At 33.2% G+C, this 23,763-nt stretch overlaps 1 non-coding gene across 1 annotated transcript; it reads right to left on the reverse strand.

The window, feature by feature from the left end:
* Positions 1-393: 393 nt before the first annotated feature.
* On the reverse strand, positions 394-500 carry LOC133820266 (small nucleolar RNA R71). Its single transcript, XR_009886689.1, has one exon. It is a non-coding gene; the product is annotated as a small nucleolar RNA R71 (small nucleolar RNA).
* Positions 501-23,763: the final 23,263 nt, after the last annotated feature.

Here is a 23,763-nt window from a genome sequence, read left to right on the forward strand (position 1 = left end):
GCAGAGGTTCCAGTGGAACGAGGACCAAGGATGCTTAGAGACTATGTACTTCCTACTGTCACAGGAGTGTATTCATGCATCAGACACCCCACTATTGCTGCAAATAATTTTGAGATTAAGTCAGCAATATTACAAATGGTGCAGTCTACTGTTCAGTTTCGGTGGTTGCCCACGGAAGATTCTAATTTGCACATAGCCAATTTCTTGGAGCTATATGCAACATTTAACATGAACGAGGCAAGTGACGATGCGATTAGAATTAGATTATTCTCATTCTCTCTGCGAGACCAAGCGAAGAGTTGGCTAATTTCACTGCAAGCTAATTCTATCACAACTTGGGAGGAGTTAGCCCATAAATTCTTAGCAAAGTTTTTCGCTCCAGCAAAAGTTGCAAAGTTGAGATGGGAGATTAATAATTTCTACTAGGCAGAAGGGGAATCGTTGTATGATGCATGGGAAAGATGTAAAGAGTTGTTAAGGAAGTGCCCACATCATGGTATAGAGAAGTGGATGCTAGTCCATAATTTTTATAATGGGTAGAATGGTACTACTCGTACCATAATAGATGCTGTAGCAGGAGGTACGCTCATGAGAAAGAATGCTAATGAGGCGGGTGAATTGCTAGAGGAGATGGAAATGAATAACTATCAGTGGCCAACTGAAAGGGGACAAACCAAGAAGGTGGCCAGTATGATTGAATTAGATGTTATTTCCATGCTTACAACGCAAGTGGCAGCCTTAACGAAGCAGTTACAACAGAGCAACTTGTCAGCCCAAACCATGCAAGTTCAGAGTTTATGTAGCGCATGTGGGAGTGCTCATCCATTAAATCAGTGTCCTGCCATGGATATGAATAATATACATATGGAACGAGTCCAAGCTATAGGAAATTTTCAAAGACCAACCAACAACCCCTTTTTGATGTCATATAATTAAGGGCGGAGGAATCACCCTAACTTCTCATGGACAAATAATCAAGTTGCACAACAACCTTTCCCTTAAAGTCAACAACAATACCCACCTCTACAACAACAACCACATCAGCCAACACATATGAAACAACCTGAAGCATAGTCCAATGTTTCTATTAAGAGTTTGGAGACTCGATTAGGGAAGTTGGCTACTGTGATGACTAACTGTGCTCAAGGGAACTTACCAAGCACAACTGAGGTAAACCCAAAAGAATAGTGCAATGCAATATCCTTGAGGAGTGGCATGGAGATAAAAGAGCCAAAAGTGGTTGATAAGGAGAAGGAAGTGAGTGGGTCAAATGTTATTGAGAACTTAGAAAAGCAGCTAGAAATAAGCATAGATCGCCATATAAAGATCCCATATCCTCAGAGGCTTCAAAAGAATAGGCTTGACAAGCAGTTTTCTAAATTTTTGGATATCTTTTGAAAGCTACACATCAATATCCCGTTTGCTGAGGCACTTGAACAAATGCCAAGTTATGTGAAGTTTATGAAAGAAATTTTGTCAAAGAAAAAGGAAGCTGGGGGACTATGAGATAGTGGCACTTACTGAGGAGTGAAGTGCGATAATTCAAAAGAAACTACCTCCCGAGCTTAAAGATCCTGGTAGTTTCAATATCTCTGTTCTATACGAGGATCAATGATGACAAAGGCTTTATGTGATTTAGGGGACAATGTGAATCTAATGCCTCTATCAATCTTTTGGAAGTTGAATTCGGGAGAAGCTCGGCCTACTACCGCATCTTTGCAAATGGCAGATCACTCAGTCAAACATCCCCGTGGAGTGATTGAGGATGTATTGGTGAAAGTGGACAAATTCATCTTTCCTGCAGACTTTATCATTCGTGATATGGAGGAAGATGACAATATTCCAATAATACTTGGAAGGCCATTCTTGGCTACTGGTAGGGCTTTAATCGATGTACAAAAGGGTGAGTTAAAGTTGGAGGTACAAAAAGAGGAGGTAATATTTAATGTTTTTGCAGCAATGGAAATTCCAACTTGTTGTAGAGTTGAAGTGGTAAAAAGAGAAGAGAACAAGTTGGAAGTCTCTCAGCAAAGATCCATGGCTAAAATTGTAATGCGAAAAGTGCGACATCGTTTTCAAAAGTTCTTTAGTGATAGGATTTGAATGTGACATGAGTGGGGTAAAATTCCACTGATTTATAATAACAAGAAATGAGGGCCAACTCATGATACTATGACTCTTAAGGATGTGAAGGGTGGACTTGATCCAAATTGATAATGAAAGAAAACAAGCGTCCGACTAAATGACGTTAAAGACAACGCATTTGGAGGCTTTCCAATCTTTTATTTGCATTTTTTTATTAGTTTTATTTAAGTTTTGGATTATGAACACTTTAATTTTAATATTTTGAGTATTTATTTTTATTTGATATTAAATATGAGACTAATTTGAGTTGCAGCGCTACTTTGGGTTCAGGCAGAATGAATTATGGGCTAACCCAAAATTTTTCTTTCCCCATTTTCGATTCACCATCTCAATCCGTATCATTTTAAGCAGTTTGAGGTATCTGGTAAGTTTCTTTCCCTTAGCTTTTATTTAAACATTGGGGACAATGTTTAGGTTAAGTTTGGGGGAAGGGATTTATTGTTTTTGTATATATTATGCTATTTTGCTAGTCATGTTGTTGTGTTTGTTATGTTTTGTCTAGGTTATTTAGAATGTTAGTTGAATCAAGTTTACAATGATTAGCCAATGATTATATGATTGAAGATGTGCTGTATAAATTGATTGGGAATGAAGCTATTAAAATTTGTGTGCTTTGTTGAATATTTCTTACAATGTTTACATGAGTCCACTAAAATAATTGAGAGCTTAATCATGATTTTTAATAAATTTGGTGTAATTGGAAAAAATTTATGATTGCTGAATTTTGAAAATGAAAATAAATTATGAAAATGTTGTTATCCTAGAACTTGCTTTCTTGCTATTTGAGACGAAATACTAGATTATGCATGCTTAGGAAGATGATTTAGGCAATTCTTTGGAATGTTTGAACCTTTCAAGCCAACCTTGATTTATCAAATCCCTAGTTACCTAATTTTGAGCCTAATTTGATTATTTTTGTTTGACACTTATTTTGAGTATATTTGAAATTTTGTTATTTTTCCTTTCCTTTGATATATCATGAGCATATGAAAATTGATTGGGGGATGGTTTGTAATGGGGTTTATATTTAGAAATTCGTGTCGATAGAAGAATAAAAATTGAGAGAGAAAGAAAGAAAAATTATATTGATTGGGGGAGTGTAGTATCATTAGAAAAAAATGAAATATATATAAAAAGGAAATATAAAAAAAGAAAAATAAATCAGTTTATGAATTCTCTCTCAAAATAAGAAATATTGGGAAATTTGGGATTGGTTTTTGAGTGGATAAAGGTTGAATTGTTTGGTTGAGTCCTTATGGTACATTTTGAGCCTAGATTACTTTTTCATCTACCTTTACCTAAGCCCTTCAATTATAAGTTGTGAAAGTCCTATTGATTTCTGAGAATGTGTTTTCTACATTAGTGGAGATTAGTAAGTATAGCAAGCTTATGGGATAATGATATTAATTTATTGTAATGAAAAAATTTTGGTGAGTGTAACGACCCAAAATCGCTAATAAGGCTTGAGGGCCTTGATTAGTGTGCCAGGAGGGCATGTTGGGATTTATGTGTGATTTTATGAGTTAAATGCATGGTTATGATTTAAAGCATGTTATATGACTAATTGAACATTCGAGATGCATGACTACGTGGTTAGTATGCATGTTAGGTGAAATAAATATGCATGTGGACCCCGTTTGCATGATAGGGGTAAATTGGTAATTTTAGCCCGCTGAGGGCATATATGTGATAATTGTATTCTGTGAATTGTACCACGTGAGTGTGGTGTTACTATTGTGATGCACGTGCCGAGACGGTCCTAGAGAGCTAGTTTACTTAAGAGTCACAACGGGATTTCTATACCCGGCTCGGGAGGAGCCTAGGGGTACCTTGGGAATTTTATGGTTAAGTTGAGATTTATCGGGTCATGGTTATTGGTGATTGAGTAACCTAGGTAACCATTAGTTACTGCTGAGAGTAACAAGTTTAGGTGAAAGAAATGGTAGAATTGTAATATAAGAAAATGACTAGAGTGCCCTTGAGGTTTAGTTGGCAAAAGGATTATTAGGAGGGGTATTATGGTCATTTGGCAGGGGGTATAGACAAAGTTCAGCTGGGTTAAAGGGGTACACGGTTTGGGCATTTGGGTTAATTGATGGCTTTGTTAAAAATAAAGAGAAGGAAAGTTAGGGCAATGAAAAGAAGAAGAGGAGTGAAGGAGCTGAAATTTGAGACTTAGGAGATGAATCAAGGAAGCTTAGGGTGGGATTCCTCATTCAAGGTAAGGATTTTATGTAATTTAAGGCTTGTTTCTGTTATGGTTTGAGGAATTTAAGCATGGTTTAAGTTTGAGTTTTGGGTTTTATATTTTCTGAAGTTGAAAATCAAAGATGTGGATTTTGGGGATTTGATTGTGTGTTTGGGTTTCTTTAATGATGTTTCTGAGTTGTTAAATGGTCTATGTGGGGTTTCGAGTTGATTTTGGGGCTTAGGTGTGAGTTTGGGAGTGTTTTGGATGATGAAATGCAGAGGAAAAACCCAGTTTTTCCTGGGTACGCGAAGGAGCGCCGCGGCCCTGTTCTTGGGCGCCGCGGCGCTACGCCTTTTTCAGGATGGGAAATTTTGCAAATTTGAGCTTTTGCTCCGGGGGTTCGGGGGATGTTTCTGATGAATTGTTTTAGGAATTTGGGAGTCCTGAGAGTGTGGGATTGGTCCCGGGAAGTGGTTTTGAATTGATTAGTATTAAAGGATGTTTTATGTGTGTTGTGACTAGGCTATTGGAGAGGCTCGTGCTAGAGGACCGTGCTCGTGACTTTGGTGCATTGTGAAGCTCGGGATACAGGTAAGAAAACTATAACACCCGTGGGATGGGGCATGGGCCCATAGTGTGATCGCGGGGCACGGCCCTATATTGCATGTTGCATGATGAGATGATTGCAGGGCACGGCCCTATATTGCATTACATGTTAGGGTGCAGATTTAAATGAATTGATATTTGTTTGAATGTTATTTTGAGATATACTATATGTGTGATTGTAGTGAAATGAATGGCTATGGCCGAGGGCGGCAAGGCCGAGAACGGCAGCGGGGCCGGAAGTAACACTTAGCACATGGGATGCTTATAGTCAGGGTAGGACCCAGAGGATACATGTGAGATCCTTACGGTAAGGACCGAGACCCCAGGCTTTGGTAAGGCTTCCGGGGCAGCATGGCCGTGTTTGCTTAGTCTAATGGTTGACTTGTTTATCTGTGGATTATCTGATATGATAAACTGTATAAATTGCATATGTTATGTTCTGCATGAGTTTTCTTGCTCGGCTTTGGCTCACGGGTGCTCTGTGTTGCAGGTAAGGGCAAAGACCGAGTCAACCAACCATGAGTATGGAGAGCGTGAAGCGATGCGTACATGTTTGGCCTGCCCGACTGCTTTGGTTGGGGGTTTATTTGAGAAATGGCTGTAATAATCTATGATTTTATAATTTATCAACTGTAAACTTATTTCAAGATGTAAATAGTTTTCAAACCTTATTTTAGGATCCCAAATGTTTAATACTAGAAGTTTTTAATGAAACGACGCATTTTCAAAGATTACAGCCTTAACTTTTTATTAGTCACACTTTTGTTTTAAAAACCTCGGTTAGCGAGTTCATTGCACTGTTTTGTCTTAAAACTCACTTGGTAACGGCTCTAAGGAAGTAGGGCGTTACAGTGAGCATGAATTGATTCAAATGCATTTTATTTATTAATCATGATTTTTGAGAACTTTTATTTTTGTTTGAACTTAAGTGAATCGGAAGAATGTTCTAACTGAAATTCTGGATCATAAGTTGATTTTCCTGAAGATTATATAAGTGTGTTAGTCATCATAGCTTGAGGCGTGAATTATTGTTGTCGGTTTTATTCAGTTGTGTTGGTTGTTTAGATTCTGAGTTTTGTCATTTGAGTTTGTCTCCTTTGCTCAAGGGCGAACAAATAGTACGTTTGGGGGAGTTTGATAACTCCATTTTAGTGTCGTTTTAGGATGTGTTTTTGTGGTAATCTTGAGTCTTTATGTTTGTTTTGTACAAGATTGTGCTTGTGTTGTCTTTTTTGTAGGTCGGTGCTTTGAATCATGAGCTAAACGCGAAAAGAAGAAAAAATGGTAGAAAATGGAACTTTTGGTGGTTGTTCGAGTGAAATGAGTGTTAAGGATGAGTTACAAGAAGTTTTTGATGAATTTGATGAAGGAAGGATTTCAAATGGTCAAAATCTGAAGAAAAAAATAGAATTAGAGTCATGGCATGGGCTTAAGGGCCGCGACTCTAGCAAAGTCAGAGGCTGCATAACCTGCTGAAATGAATTAGGGTCGCGACTTGGTAAAGAGAGTCGTGGTGCTGGCGAAGTCAGAGGCAATTCCAGGAGGCACATGGAGACACGGACCACGACTTGGGTGAAGAGGGTCACGGTACCTACAGATCCTAACGAATGGTGAAGTGCTTTAAAAAAACACGGATCGTTACCTAAGAAAGGCTAATTGCGGCCCGCCTTTGAAGAAAAAGAGGAATTTGTTTTTTTTTTTGTATAAATTCAGACTTTAGGTTTTAATTAACTAGAGGTCGGATTTTTTATTACAAATTTTGAGAGCAATTCTGATTCTGAGATATTATTTTCTACAATTTCATATGTTTATGGATAATTGTTTTATTGTTTTAGTCAAGTCTGATATGAACTAAATCCTTTATCTAGGGGTTAATGTAGTCACTTGGATTTCTATTTAATTTTATTATGATGTTCTATAGATACTTCTTCTTTATTCTAATCTATATAATGTTTGCCTAATGCTAGTAAATACCTGATCAATATTTTCTTGATTTATGACTTTGATTCAAAATTCAAAAGATGCGAATTCAATATGCTATAGTTACATAGACATAGGTTACATATTGGACGAAAGTATCTGTATGGCTTGTGTAGCAATTAGGTTTTTATGCTTAATGCCTGCTATGTGTTTAAGTTTATCACAGAGATGTAGAAAGCTTTCATATAGGTTTTTATATCTTGAAAAAGAATAACAATCGATTTTTGTTAACCTGCTATTAGAATAGGAAGAAGAGATTTAGAACTCATTAGTAAAATTAATAGAATGAAAAGTTGATGACATTAATACCCTAGGTTTTTAATTATTAAATCAATCTTTATTATTGCAAAGTTTATTTCAATTTTAAGTCTTAGTTTAAAAATCATTCAATTTTCGACAGCCAAATAGAAATTTAAAAGCAATTATTGGTAATTGGTTGATAGTCCTTGTGGGAACGATACTTTACTTACTATTTATTACTTGAATCGATTGTGTACACTTGCACATCATATTTTACCGATCAATATTGTTGTTGTTGCTGCTGATTTATTGTTTATTTATTTAAATAATTATTTTCACGTGATTGATGTGATTGATAAGATGTTCATGCATTTTGTGCCATACATAAAAACCCACACAGTCATAATCATGCATCTCATTAGTAGAAACATGATTATTAGGATTGTCCTATATGTTTATATGAATTGTTTAGCGAAACCAATTGCATATAAATTACTTAGTTTTATTTTTTTAAAACTTGGTAAAATATCACACCAATTTTTTTTTAAGTCTTTATGACTTAATTTCTTTAAACCAACTTTATTTTAAAAAATTTCTTTTAGTAAAGTTTAGATGAACATAATTGGTAATTTAAAATTGGATATGGACCTAGAAACTCGCTTTCTTTCCAATTTTAATTATGTTCATAAAGTTTAAAGAATCTATAATTAATTTGGAATTAATTAGGTTAAAAACACTTATTTCAAAATAGTGAGTGGGAGAGGGTTGATAACTCAACATAACTCATGGTCTCCATTATTAATATAACACCGTGAGATATGAATATCGGCTCGCGATGGCTTTGTTTTTGTCCCCCTAAGAAAGGTGTCTAGACATATCAATAACAAGGTTATATTTCTTACAAAGATAGGAACTAATCATGTATTTTAGGTTTCACCGACCCTAAGGCAGCATGTCCTAAGTTAAGTCGTGAACTCCGAAATAATGGGTTACACTCACAAAGTTATGATTAAGCTTTTGCAGTGGATAATCATAACTTGACCAAACTAAGCGGTACTTTAATGTTTAAAAGAGAAAATAAAGAGTTATTTTATGTTTTAAACAATAAAGATAAGAATGTCTTATAAATTCTGTAACATTAATTTGACCGACCCTAAGGCGGCACTTTAATTGTTAGAAAATTTTATCGTGAAAATTAATCTTTATTTTATGTGTTTTAATTGTGCTCATGCATCACGTTTAATTTATGAAATTTTGATATTTATTTTTCTAAATATAATAATAATATTTTATTAAGAATATGTCTATCTCTAGAAATCTCATCACTGCTTTGAACGCACAAGAAAAATTAACTGGTGATAACTTCATAAAATGGAAATCAAATATGAATCTGTTATTGGTTAGCGAAAACCACAAGTTTCTCCTAAATGAGGAATGTCCTGAAGAATCTAGCGCCAATGCCCCAAAACATGTTCAGGACAAATTTGATGCATGGATTCAATCTAATAACAAAGCTAAGTGCTATATGCTTGTAAGCATGAGTGATGTCTTACGAACAAAGCATGAATCCATGGAAACTGCTTATGAGATACTAGAATCTCTTAAGGAAATGTTTGGGCGCCCATCTGATCAAAGTCTTCATGAGGCTACTAGAACCTACATGAATGCTAAGATGAAGAAAGGTCAATCTGTGCGTGAGCTTGTTTTGAACATGATCAGTGTACTTCATGAAGTTGAGACGCATGGAGCAGTCGTGGATGAAAAGACACAAGTAAGCATTATACTTGAGTCTTTAACTCCTGCTTTTTCTACATTCACAACAAATTATGTCATGAATAAATTAGAATTTAACATGACACAATTGCTGAATGAATTACAAAATTTTGAGTCTTTGAACAAGACGATCTCAAGTTAGGCTGAAGCAAGTGTTGTTGAAGAAAAACCATCTTCTTCTAAGAAGAAAAGGAAAAGCAATAACAATGACTGCAAACCTAAAAATGACAATCTGAAAAAGGCAAAGAAGTCATCCAAGGCACCCGAGAACAAAAAGAACAATGACCCCAAACAAAAGGCACCCAAAGGAAAGTGTTTCCATTGTAATGTCGATGGTCATTGGAAGAGAAACTGTCCAAAGTATCTTGCCGAGCTGAAAGAGAAAAAGTAAGGTAAATTAGATTTACTTGTACTCGAAGCTTGTATGGTGGAACAAGATAAATTATCATGGATAGTTGATTCTAGTTCCACTAACCATGTTTGTTCTTGTTTGCATATGCTTGAGTCTGCAAAGCAGTTGGAGCAAGGAGAGATGACTATGAGAGTGGGAAGTGGAGCGCTTGTTTCAGCTAAAGCATGTGGAACAATCCGTTTAGATTTTAAGAACAATTTTCTAGTTTTGAATAATGTTCTATTTATTCCTGAAATTACTAGAAACATTATTTTTTTTATCTTTGTTACATGAACAAAAATTTGGCATTTCATTTAATAATAATATGATTTTTATTTCAAGGAATGGGAACAATATTTGTCATGCAAAACAAAAGGACAGACTGTACATGCTTAATCCAGTAGAAAAATCGCTCAATAATTCTGAATTATTTAAAGTAGTTATTCCACAAAGTAACAAAAGACAAAAGGTTTCTAAAGAAAATGGCACGTATCTTTGGCACTTAAGATTAGGTCATATTAGTCTAGATAGGATAAACCGGTTAACTAAAGATGGACCTTTGAGGGAACTAACAGTTGGAACCTTACCGGTTTGTGAATCCTGTTTAGAAGGAAAATTGACTAAATGACCTTTCACTTCGAAGGGAAATAGAGCCAAAGAACCACTAGAGCTTATACATAGTGATGTATGTGGTCCAATTAACATTCAAGCTCGAGGTGGTTATGAATATTTTGTCCCATTTACTGACGACTATTCTAGATACGGTCATGTTTACCTAATGCTTAAGAAGTCAAAAACTTTTGATAGGTTTAAAGACTTCAAAGCCTTAGCTGAGAAGCAATTAGGTAAATCTTTAAAAACACTCCGATCTGATCGTGGTGGTGAATATTTGGATTCTGAATTCAAAGATTTCTTGATGGAGCATGGTATTCTATCCCAACTCACAGCACCTGGAACACCACAACAAAATAGAGTTTCAGAGAGAAGAAACCGGACCCTGTTGAACATGGTCAGGTCTATGTTAAGCTACACTTCACTTCCCTTATTGTTTTGGGGATATGCACTTCAAACAGCTAATTACATTTTTTATATAGTTCCGTCCAAAGCTGTGACAAAGTCACCACTAGAATTATGGAATGGAAATAAACCTAGTTTACGGCATTTCCGTATTTGGGGTTGTCCTGCTCATGTGCTAAGACCTAAATTTGGAAAACTAGATTCAAGGTCTGAGGTGTGTATATTTGTGGGCTATGCTCCAGAAACAAGAGGTGGATATTTATATAGCCCAAGTGATCAAAAGGTATTTTTTTTTGTCGAATGCAACCTTTTTAGAGCACGACTATATGAATGATTTTAAACCTCGGAGCAAAGTAGTTTTAGAGGAACTAATGACAGATAAAATTTCATCTCCATCTTCTTCATCAGTTAATGATAAAACAACCAAAGAAACCACAATTCTTGAAAAGGAAAAACCAGTGCAACATCGTAGTGGGAGGATTGTGAGACAACCTATTCGCTATGAATATGAGGCACACGTTCTTGTATCAGATGCTGAAAAGGACAATCCATTGACTTTTAAAGAAGCAATGGAGGACCCTGATGTTGATAAGTTGCAAGCTGGCATGAATCAAGAAATGGAATCAATGTATTCCAATTCAGTCTGGGAACTTGTAAATCTGCCTGACAATGTTAATGTCGTTGGATGTAAATGGATCTACAAGAAGAAAAGGGGTGCACATGGAAAGGTAGAGACCTATAAAGCAAGGCTTGTGGCCAAAGGCTACACACAGAGAGAGGGTGTAGACTATGAAGAAACATTTTCTCCTGTGGCCATGCTTAAGTCCATTTGCATACTTTTATCCATACCTGCCATCTATGATTATGAGATATGGCAAATGCACATCAAGACATCCTTTCTGAATGGCCACCTTGATGAAACCATTTATATGGAACAACCAGAAGGGTTTATTACGAAGGATCAAGATCAAAAGGTATGCAAGTTGTTGAAATCCATATATGGATTGAAACAAGCATCAAGATCTTGGAACTTAACATTTGATGAAACTATTAAAACATATGGTTTCGAACAAAATGTTGACGAAGCATGTGTTTATAAATACATCAAAGGGAAAGTTGTGGTTTTCTCAGTTCTTTATGTTGATGATATCCTACTCATTGAGAATGACGTAGAGACATTATCAAATGTAAAGAAATGGTTGGCTGACAAATTCCAAATGAAAGATTTGGGAGAAGCGAGCTCGTTCTAGGCGTTAAAATTCTAAGAGATAGAAAGAACAAGCTCCTGGCACTTTCACAAGCAAATTATATTGATAAAGTGATTGAAAGATTCTCTATGGAAAATTCCAAAAAGGGTCAATTGCCGACCAGACATGGAATTACTCTTTGCAAAGATCAGTGTCCAAAGACACCACAAGAGAAAGAGGATATGAGAAAGTATCCCCATGCATCAGCTATAGGGAGCCTAATGTATGCAATGTTATGTACTAGACCTGACATATGTTATGCAGTAAGGATTGTCAATCGTTATCAATCAAATCCAGGTTTGGGACACTAGATTGTGGTGAAACATATTCTCAAGTATCTCAGGAGAACGAGAGACTATATGCTAGTATATTCGGGTAGTGACCTTGAACCTACTGGATACACTGACTCAGATTTTCAATCTGACAAGGATAGTAGAAAGTCTACTTCTGGGTCAGTATTCACTCTTGGTGGTGGAGCAGTTGTCTGGAGAAGCATTAAGCAATCTAGTATAGCTGATTCAACCATGGAAGCTGAATACATAGCAGCTTGTGAAGCAGCTAAAGAAGCAGTTTGGCTGAAAAAGTTCTACACAGATTTGGAAGTGGTTCCAGAAGTGGAGAAACCACTTGTTCTTTATTGTGACAATAGTGGAGCAGTGGCGAATTCTAAAGAACCAAGAAGCCACAAGAGGGGAAAGCATATAGAGCGCAAATACCACTTGGTCAGAGAAATCGTACATAGAGGAGATGTGTCCTTTATGAAAATCGCATCAGAACACAACCTGGCAGACTCGTTCACGAAGACGCTTTCTGCAAAGCAATTCAAGGGTCATGTACGTAATATGGGATTGAGAGAAATGCCTCACTTTCTTTAAGTACAATTGGGAGATTGTTAGGAGTGTGTCCTAAAAGCATGTAAAAGACATTTGTTATTTTTATGAATAAATAAATACAATGGCCTATTATTGTTATATTTAGATTATTAAATTATTGTTTGAATAATTTTGTAAATATTAGAAAAATTCCATATTCATAATTGAGGATGTGATCTTGTATTAGTACGAGAGAATTAAGATCACATGAATGAATAAAAATAGTCAACAACAACAAATTAAAGTTATGGAATTCTTTAATTGGGGTTGTAAGTACGGTTTGTTGAGTATCATGTTGATACAAATAATCTAGATTCAGATTATTGATGTGGTAAGACATCTCGGTAAAGGTGCTTTATGTAATATGATTATATATGACATGGACCGATATGAATAAAAGTCTTTATCCAAAATCCATTTAACAATAAAGACTTGTAATTCATATCATAACTGATGATCATTTATAGATCAACCTAAATCTTGAGTGTTCATGAACTCCTATTCATGTTTATTAAATCTTTTGATTCATTCGTTAAGGTATCTTCATAGAATGAGGCTAATGACTTTTGTTTTGGAGATTTAATATCATGGATGGCTGGGAACATGCATCAACAATACAAAATCTAATCTTTCCTAACGGATCGTATATTAGTTCCCTTAAGGGTTAATTCTGGAACTGAATGATTTTGAGCTCAAATCTATAATTAGATTATAGATTAATTATTCACTAGTGAATTAATAGTACTTAAGGAATAAGAAGTAAATTAGAAAGGTAAAATGATAATTCTTCCATTCTAATTTATGAACATATTAAGTAGAGGGGTGAACTATTGTAAGATGATTATATCAATGGACAACTTAGAATAAGATATCTGTAAAAGTATATCTATAACATAAAAGTGAAATTATGAATTTATAGTGGAGAAATATCATAATTAATAAATTAACTATTATAATTAAAGAGTTTAATTATTTATTTACAATTTATTGGAGCTTAATGTTATAGTTCCATGGTCCCCGAAATGGCTCAAACATACACTGACAAAGGTAAATACAAAAATGGGCAAAATGACTTATTTGATAAGTAAAATATTTTTCCATGCACCAAACATAATTATTGTATAATTATGTGTAATTAATTATTTATTTGATTTAATAAAAATATAATTAATTTTGAATTAATTTATTTTTGGGATTTTTGGTATTTAAATAATAAGAAAAAAATTGGGAAAAATCACATGCCTTCCTTGGCATGTGGTACACGAGTAGCACAGTGTCACTGTGCTACACGCATAAGAGGCTCTTGGTAATTTCTTGGTTCCACAATTTTAGTTATTTAAATATTAAATAAATAATGAGAAGTTGTAATATGATTAAAATATTATTATTTAAACATAATCTGATAACTGATTAGTTATTTTCAAATTGTTTAAAATAACTAATATTTTATTTTTAATATATTGGATATATTAAATACAGGATATCATTTTTTCAGAACGATACTTTTCGGGGATAGAAAAGATATCGTGAAATCTCTCTGAGAGAAATAGAATAGTGATACAAGCATAGGTCACTGTTCTTCATAAACTTAGGTCCAAACTTTATCAGATCTCATGTGTTGAGAACATCTGATAAATATATTTTGCCTATTATTTTGTATAGCGAGCCCACACTCGTTCTTTGTGTGCTGAGAACATTTTGGAAGATCTTGATGTGAGATCTCAAGGATTTTCGCCATACAAAAAGATAGCAGCAAGGAATGACTTTAGGTAATTTTCTATTCATATCTTTGATTCAATATATATATATATGCATGTGAAGAAGTAGATCTAGAAATCTTGTGGGATTAAATTAACAATTTTGATTGTTGTTCCGCTGCGTATAATATCTGATTTGATCTATAAAAACCAACAAATGGTACCAGAGCCATCTTCACATATATATATATTGAATCTGTGTGGGTTTAATTTTATGCATTTATTTATTTTTGATGAATGAATGGATGACTTAATATGATTGAATGCATGAGAATGTTGAATCGTTGATTGTATGGTGTTTTGTGTTAGGATTTGTTTATGATTAGATCATTGTGTAAGCCATTAAAAGGCATAGGATTTATGTAATTTTTTTTTGTTTTTGACACCATAAAATTACAATTCCGATCACACAAAAGTCAAAACAGAGCCCGGGATTCAGAACTTAGCCACCGTTCCTCCGAGCCGCTGCCGGGGACGTCGTACGGACCGTACGGACGGGTCCGTACGGTTCCGTACAAAACGCCCTCGACAGCCCCGTTTGACGCCATGTGTCCCTGTCTTGCTGGTCCAGAATTTTTTTTATTTTTCTGAAATTATTCTGTTATTTTTTCAAATTTTAAAATGTTAAATATCTTATTTATTATAAATTTGATATTTAAATAATGTGATAATTTTGTTATCCTAACAAACTTTTCTGAATATATTTTTTTTTCCAAAATTTAATTTTAAAAATTAATAGATTTTAATTAAATATTTCAGTTTCTCGTTTTAATTAACAGTTATTTTAATTAAAAAGAAAAATAAAAATAATGATTATTTAAAAGTTTTGTTTTAATTAATCAATATAATTTGAAAATTTGTTTTCTTATTATTATTCTGGACTAACAACGACACATATCCTATCGAAAGTAAAGTAAAGAAGTCCGATGGAGATCAAGGCGATTTTATTTTATTTTTTTTAATTTTATAAAATGGTTGTAAAATTAGAAATACTCAAAAGCACCCGGTTCAACATTTATTGTTCATTTATTTAAATTATTATTTTCATGTGATTGATAAGATGTTCATGTATTTTGTGCTATACATAAAAACCCACATAGTCATAATAATGCATCTCATTAGTGGAAACATGATTATTAGGATTGTCCTATATGTTTATATGAATTGTTTTGCGAACCCAATTGCATATAAATTACTTCGTTTTATTTTTTGAAAACCTGGTAAAATATCACACCAATTTTTATTAAGTCTTTATGACTTAATTTCTTTAAACTAACTTTATTTTAAAATTGTTCTTTTAGTAAAGTTTAGATGAACATAATTGGTAATTTAAAATTGGATATGGACCTAGAAACTCGCTTTCTTTCCAATTTAAATTATGTTCATAAAGTTTAAAGAATCTATAATTAATTTGGAATTAATTAGGTTAAAAACACTTATTTCAAAATAGTGAGTGGGAGAGGGTTGGTAACTCAACATAACTCATGGTCTCCATTATTAATATAACACCGTGAGATATGAATAGCGGCTCGCGACGGCTTTGTTTTCGTCCCCCTAAGGAAGGTGTCTAGACATATCAATAGCAAGGTTATATTTCTTACAAAGATAGGAACTAATGATGTATTTTAGGTTTGACCGACCCTAAGGCGGCATGTCCTAAGTTAAGTCGTGAACTCCGAAATAATGGGGTACACTCACAAAATTATGATTAAGCTTTTGCAGTGGATAATCATAACTTGACCAAACTAAGCGGTACTTTAATGTTTAAAAGAGAAAATAAAGAGTTATTTTAAGTTTTAAACATTAAAGATAAGAATGTCTTATAAATTCTGTAAGATTAATTTGACCGACCCTAAGGCGACACTTTAATTGTTAGAAAATTTTATCGTGGAAATTACTCTTTATTTTATGTGTTTTAATTGTGCTCATGCATCACGTTTAATTTATGAAATTTTGATATTTATTTTTCTAAATATAATAATAATATTTTATTCAGAATATGTCTTTCTTTGGAAATCTCATCACTGCTTTGATCGCACAAGAAAAATTAACTGGTGATAACTTCATAAAATGGAAATCAAATATGAATATGTTATTTGTTAGCGAAAACCACAAGTTTATCCTAAATGAGGAATGTCCTGAAGAACCTGGCGCCAATGCCCCAAAACATGTTTGGGACAAATTTGATGCATGGATTCAGTCCAATAACAAAGCTAAGTGCTATATGCTTGTAAGCATGAGTGATGTCTTACGAACAAAGCATGAATCCATGGAAACTGCTTATGAGATACTAGAATCTTTTAAGAAAATGTTTGGGCGCCCATCTGATCGATGTCTTCATGAGACTTCTAGAACCTACATGAATGCTAAGATGAAGAAAGGTCAATCTGTGCATGAGCATGTTTTGAACATGATCAGTGTACTTCATGAAGTTGAGACGCATGGAGCAATCATGGATGAAAAGACACAAGTAAGCATTATACTTGAGTCTTTAACTCCTGCTTTTTCTACATTCACAACAAATTATGTCATGAATAAATTAGAATTTAACATGACACAATTGCTGAATGAATTACAAACTTTTGAGTCTTTAAACAAGATGATCTCAAGTCAGGCTGAAGCAAATGTTGCTGAAGCAAAACCATCTTCTTCTAAGAAGAAAAGGAAAAGCAATAACAATGAATGCAAACCTAAAAAGGACAATCCGAAAAAGGCAAAGAAGTCATCCAAGGCACCCGAGAACAAAAAGAACAATGACCCCAAACAAAAGGCACCCAAAGGAAAGTGTTTCCATTGTAATGTCGATGGTCATTGGAAGAGAAACTGTCCAAAGTATCTTGCCGAGCTGAAAGAGAAAAAGTAAGGTAAATTAGATTTACTTGTACTCGAAGCTTGTATGGTGGAACAAGATAAATTATCATGGATAGTTGATTCTGGTTCCACTAACCATGTTTGTTCTTGTTTGCAGATGCTTGAGTCTGCAAAGCAGTTGAAGCAAGGAGAGATGACTATGAGAGTGGCAAGTGGAGCGCTTGTTTCAGCTAAAGCATGTGGAACAATCCGTTTGGATTTTAATAACAATTTTTCTAGTTTTGAATAATGTTCTATTTATTCCTGAAATTACTAGAAACATTATTTCTTTATCTTTGTTACATGAACAAAAATTTGGCATTTCATTTAATAATAATATGATTTTTATTTCAAGGAATGGGAACAATATTTTTCGTGCAAAACAAAAGGATGGACTGTACATGCTTAATCCAGTAGAAAAATCGCTCAATAATTCTGAATTATTTAAAGTAGTTATTCCACAAAGTAACAAAAGACAAAAGGTTTCTAAAGAAAATGATATACTGGTGTACTCCCAATCGGAAGCAGAACATGAGCAATATCTTCATTTGGAACTACAACAGCTAGGGGAGAATAAGCTATAAGCTGAGTTTAGTACGTGTGAATTCTAGTTACCCTAAGTAACTTTTCTGGGGCATATCATGAGTAAGGAGGGGATTCTGGTTAACCTGACCTAGATAGAGATAGCGAGAGATTGGTCGAGATCGAGCAGTGTACCAGAGGTTAAGAGCTTCTTGGGATTAGCAGGGTACTATCAACGATTTGTTGAGGGATTCTCCAGAATAGCCACTCCATTGACGGAGCTGACACGTAAGAGGACAAAGTATGTTTGGATAGATAGATGTGAGAACAATTTCAAGGAGTTGAAGCGGTGACTGTTCACTGCTCCGGTATTGAGTCTTCCATCAAATATGGAAAAGTTTGTAGTCTACTGCGATGCTTCGAGGCAGGGTTTGGGTTGTGTAATGATGCAAGCTGGGAAGGTGATAGCCTATGCGTCTAGAAAGCTGAAGGAGTATGAACAAAGGTATCTCACTCATGATCTGGAACTAGCAATGGTGGTATTCTCACTAAAGGTATGGAGGCACGACCTGTATGGAGAGAAGTGCGAAATATACACCGACCATAAAAGTTTGAAGTGTTACTTCACTCAAATGGATTTGAATATGCGCCAAAGGCGTTGGCTGGAACTGGTGAAGGACTACGATTGTGAGATTTTGTACCATCCAGAAAAGGCCAACATGGTGGCCGACGCATTGAGTCAGAAGGACCCAGGGAAGTTGTTTAGTTCGAGACAGATATTAAAAAAGCTAGCTAGAGAGATGACAAGAGCAGGAATTGAACTAGTAGTTGGTCAGCTAGCCAACATTACTCTTCAGTCCACACTCCTTGAGAGGATCAGAGAAGCGCAGAAGGAGGTGTTGGAAAAACAATCAAAGTGCGCAAGGGAATAGGCGTGGTGGGCCCAGTGTATACAACAACAAAATTTTCCATCTCACATATAAATAGTTCATATGATCAAGAAAACATCCAAACAGAAACATTAACATACAATATTATTAATCATGCAACATATATATAAATATACAATATATTTATATATATCATATAAACATATACATAAATATTCAAGAACATGAGTATTTACCTTTTGAAGTCTATCAAGTTTCCTTGACTATTTTTATATAAATATATATATATATATATATATATATATCGTTCTTCCTATCCACCGCTTTGAGTACTCAAACAACGATCTTTCAGAGTGTTCTCTACACTTCAAGATGTGTGTGGGCACATAGAAAAAATTGGTTTGTAGTTAAGAAATCACAAGTATTTCTCAACACATGAGAATTTGGATTATTGTGGGAGAAATGTTAGAATAAAGAAGAAGAAGATAATCTTTTGTCTGACAAAAATTCTGAAACTTTTATGAATTCTTACTGACTTTTGTGTGGCTCCTCTCTTTTTCTTTTCGTTATTCTATAAAATATATATAGAGATTATTGTATTACCTTATTATTCCTAATAATAATAATAGTAATATAATAATACCATAATAATGACAGGAATTGATTTAGGTAAATATTTAACTTACCAAATTTGAAAAGAAAAAAAATTTCAAACTATTAATTAATTAAATAAATAAAATTAAAACTACACACATACAATATTTGTACATTGTTACACGCATGTCGAAGTCCCTAGACTGTGTCATGCATGAACAGCAGTGTAATCCCTTTTTAGGGATTTTTTATTTATTTAACTAAAATAAATCATTCCACAAAATATGGTGTTGTCTTTTTAAGGAAAAGATGACAACTATATTTCAAAATTTAAATTTTAAATTCATAATTCACAATTCAAAATTCAAATTGATGATCATCATTATCATCATCTTTAAAATTCAATAAATCAAAATCTATTTTTGACCTCCCAATTTTATTTTCTCTCACTCAAATAAAATAATTAATTTCAAAAATCAATTTATTTATTTATATATATGAATTTGAAATTTTATATTTAAATTAATAATCATATTTTCGAAAAATTATTAATTAATTATTTAACCTCAATTATCATATAATTGTATACTTGACTCGAAGAATAAAATTCTTCTCAAATTTTCGAATTACAGCTTTACCCTTGCATCAACTCTTATCATAATATGATGTTGATAGAGCTACCCTGGGGACCTATGGACCTATAATATCAAGTTCCAATAAATATTAGATTATTAATCAATGCTCTTTGATTGATTAAATAATCATATTTATTAATCTCATGATTATTCCACTATAAAATGAGATTAAACTCATGATAATTATAGACATATATTTACAATGTACTTTATTGAAGAATAAAGTGTCCATTGATATAATAATTTCATATAACGTTGATCCTCTATTAATGGTTCATAAAAAAGGGAATAAAATTACCGTTTTACCCTTGTAGCTATATCTTGTTCCTAGAGTACCATCGACTTTACTAGTGAAGGTTGTGTTATAGCAAGTTTGCAATGTGAGCGCTCATAACCTTTTCAATTCCAAAAGTCAACACAATAAGGAATCATTATTCAATCTATAAGAAGGTATAGATTCCATATCTGTTAAACGATGTCTTCAGCCATATATATCATTGAGTCCCCAAAATAATTGTTTTTAGCCTGATCATTCTGACAAACCTTAACGCATGAATCAAAGGATCAGATGACATATATAAGACTTCATAGCAACATCAGGATTAAGATCATCGTGTATATGATCATCATTTGATGTATTTTTATTAATACTATGAATCGGTGTTTAAACAAGTATTAACAAATCACAGTTAGTTTAGTTTTATGTATCACTATATACAAAGTACCTTAACTAAAGTGTCCTACTCCACTAGTGACCCGGATCTAGGTCACTTGTATTCATAATACTAGCGAACTCTACTAGCAGTAATTAATCTAAAGATTCCATAACTTTATTTTACTGCGAACTATTTTAAATTTATTATCTTAATCTTGATCCTCTCATACCAATATTAGATTAAGACGACATAGATAAACTTGAAATTTTATGATATTTACTTAATATTATCAACATAATATCGGACATAGTCTACATATATAATAATTAAATTCAATTATTTATATCATTTAAAATATTTATCAACTACAATTGCTTTAAGGGCACTATTCCCAACAATCTCCCACTTTCCTTAAAAGAAAATTGAGGCATCTATTTCAAAATGTCTAACAAAGTCTTTGTTAACAGTTTTGTAAGAAACTATTTTGAAGTTATCTTCAAGATCATTACATCAATTATGTAAAATTGTCTTGAATTAAAAGATACTTCATTTCATGTGCTTTACCCTCTCATGATTTCTAGTTCTTCTAGAATAGTTGTATCTCCATTGCTTTCGAAATGAGATACTAGTATTAGTCTGAAATCCTTTCCAGAATGACAAAGAACTCAACTAAATCAAATAGCCTATTTAATTGCTCGTAGTTGTTATATTTCCGTTTTTGTGGTCAAACATACAAATCTAAAATGTCTATTACATTTCCAGATTAATGTGTCTCCTCTTGAGTTATGGAAGTTGATTCTGATACCAATCTTTGAAGATTTAAAATCAGTTCATCCTTTGGGATTTTAGGTCATTGCCTACATGCACATACATATAATCTCTATTATATTCAAAATTAAGTCCTTATAATTATTCAATGACTCAATCCATCATTGGATCGACAACTGCTAACTATTCCCACCATTTAACAAATGTTAATTCGAAAACATAACATTCGATACATTAAACAGTCTATTACTGAGTTGTAGGAATAACTGTCTCATATCCTCCTTTTCTAGTAAAAGAATAAATTGACATTATTATTTAGATAATACATCCTTCTGACCGGGAAGGCAAAATGCCTTTCTTGTTTGTAAACTAAAGCATTTAAGTTTCTTGTCTATAAAAGTCGCTTGAGACAGTGCCTAAGGATTGTTCTTTCAATCTCTATAGAGTTGAATGTATAGAACATTCTTAGCTTTTCTAAATCTAATATTTAGAAATATTGAGCTAGCCATTTCTTTTCTATTGATGATTTCTCTACATCATTCCCAATGATTAGAACGTTGTTAAGAATAAGAATCACAACAGAATCTTTCTAATCGAGATCTTCAAATGATTTTCTCATGTCAGTCATTCAGTAAAGACTACTTAGACATCCATTTAAATTAATCTCATAATCCATGCATAAAGCAGTGGATAAGAGTATGTAAACATATTTTAAGTTTGGTTACAATAGAAGTTATTTATTCGATCTAATAAATTCTTCTTTCTGTTTATAGCCTTAGGCTATTAACCTAACTTTGAAAAGTCTGTACTTTCCTCTGTTTTAAACTAAAGTTCAATGAACTTTAGTTCGATGTTCAAGAATCCAGATGTCATATAATTCCAAATTCCATTTCTAGATTCATAGTGTTTCAACCATTGTTTTCCGTAATTTTTTTTTTATTTCGTACTAGTATGTGAATGAAGTATAGTTAGACTGTGTTATACACAATTTAACTTTCTTTACATTTGTAATGGAGTAGTTACTAACTAACGATATTATTTGGTTTTATCACTGTTAATTATCAGTAACTTGCTTACTTGACTTGCAGTCATTATTTCTGGTGCAACTTAACTAGAAAATATAGTGATTATAATAATCATGCTTTGTTAAAATAGCATTGAAGAGATACAAACTCTTTTTTGTAACTTTTCTTCCAAAATCTACAAAGTAAGTACACAAATTTAATACGACAATAAAAATAAGAATTAAAAGGGACTAGGAAGATGCATTCAATCTTTAAAAAATCAGAAAAAAATTTATTTATGGTAGGTAATGAAAAGGTTTGTTTATCATAAAACATAGATGAGTTTATACCTTTTTGGACCCTTTATTTTTTCTCATTACCTGTTTGGACTTTGTGTTTTGACAAATTACTTTTTGGATCCTATGTTTTGTAAAATAGTTAAAATAGAATCCTAACTAAACCCGATTTTGGTCAATGTTTTCACAACTAAAATCACAAATAATTTACCAAACTAACAATTCAGAACAAAAATAAAATCATTCTGCTTAAAAACTGTGTTGTTATATTCAATTTTTTCTTCATCAAAATTGAGTTTAGGGTTCTATTTTAACCAGTTTACAAAACATATGGTCCAAAAAGTAATTTATCAAAACACATGGTCCAAACAAATAATGGGAGAAAACACATGGTCCAAAAAAGTATAAACTCAACATAGATACTGTTAAAAAAGATATATATTCTTTTAGTAATAATAAAATAAGTGAAATAAATCTCATAATCATTTCAAAATTAAATAATAAAAATATTCACTAATATATAAGAAACATATTATTTTTAAAAATTTTAACCGAAAAACAGTTTCTCGTAAACTGATTATAACACTTTTAATAGGACTCTTAATAAAATTGAACTTATTAACTAAATAAATTAAATAAAATAAATTACTTGTCAGTTGAAAGAGAAGAAAACTTATCTAGGAAAGTTGCGATTTTTGGGTTTTCATCTCCATTTGGTGTAAAATAAATCAGGACGACCATTCTCAAAGCAACGAAAACCTTCATCCATAAAAGAACAATCTTTGACTCTCTTCCATCCTACTCGATTGTTCCACTTCCCAATTGGCATATCTCAACCGTCCACATGCTTTTGTTATCATCGAGACCAACTTCCGCGTCGTCGACAGAGTTTACATCCTAAATCTTGATCCCCACAGCCTCTTGACGACGATGAAGAACACAATCGAGTGGATTCGTTGAATAACCGCAACATTTGGTAAATAATACAATAAACCATCAATAACTCAATAACCGATCAAAACGCAGTAAATATACAAATAATCTTAACACAATTGATTCTTCTTTATATATTTAATGTAACTAAATCAGTAAAGACAGATATGTAAGCTCTACTGTAACTACATAGAAAAAAATTGCACAGAATATGAACTCATTAGCCTAATCCATAAACGCTCTCACTATCCCGTATCCTTACCCATACAGAAATTTACAATATATATATATAGATATATATATTTATAAATAGAAGCAAACAATGTTAAGAGAGAGAAATATGCTGCCACCTCAGCTCCGAGAGCCGCCGATCGACCTGAGTTTGTATTCAAAATT

This window comes from Humulus lupulus, chromosome 2 (assembly GCF_963169125.1).
Source record: "Humulus lupulus chromosome 2, drHumLupu1.1, whole genome shotgun sequence".
NCBI lineage: Eukaryota > Viridiplantae > Streptophyta > Magnoliopsida > Rosales > Cannabaceae > Humulus > Humulus lupulus.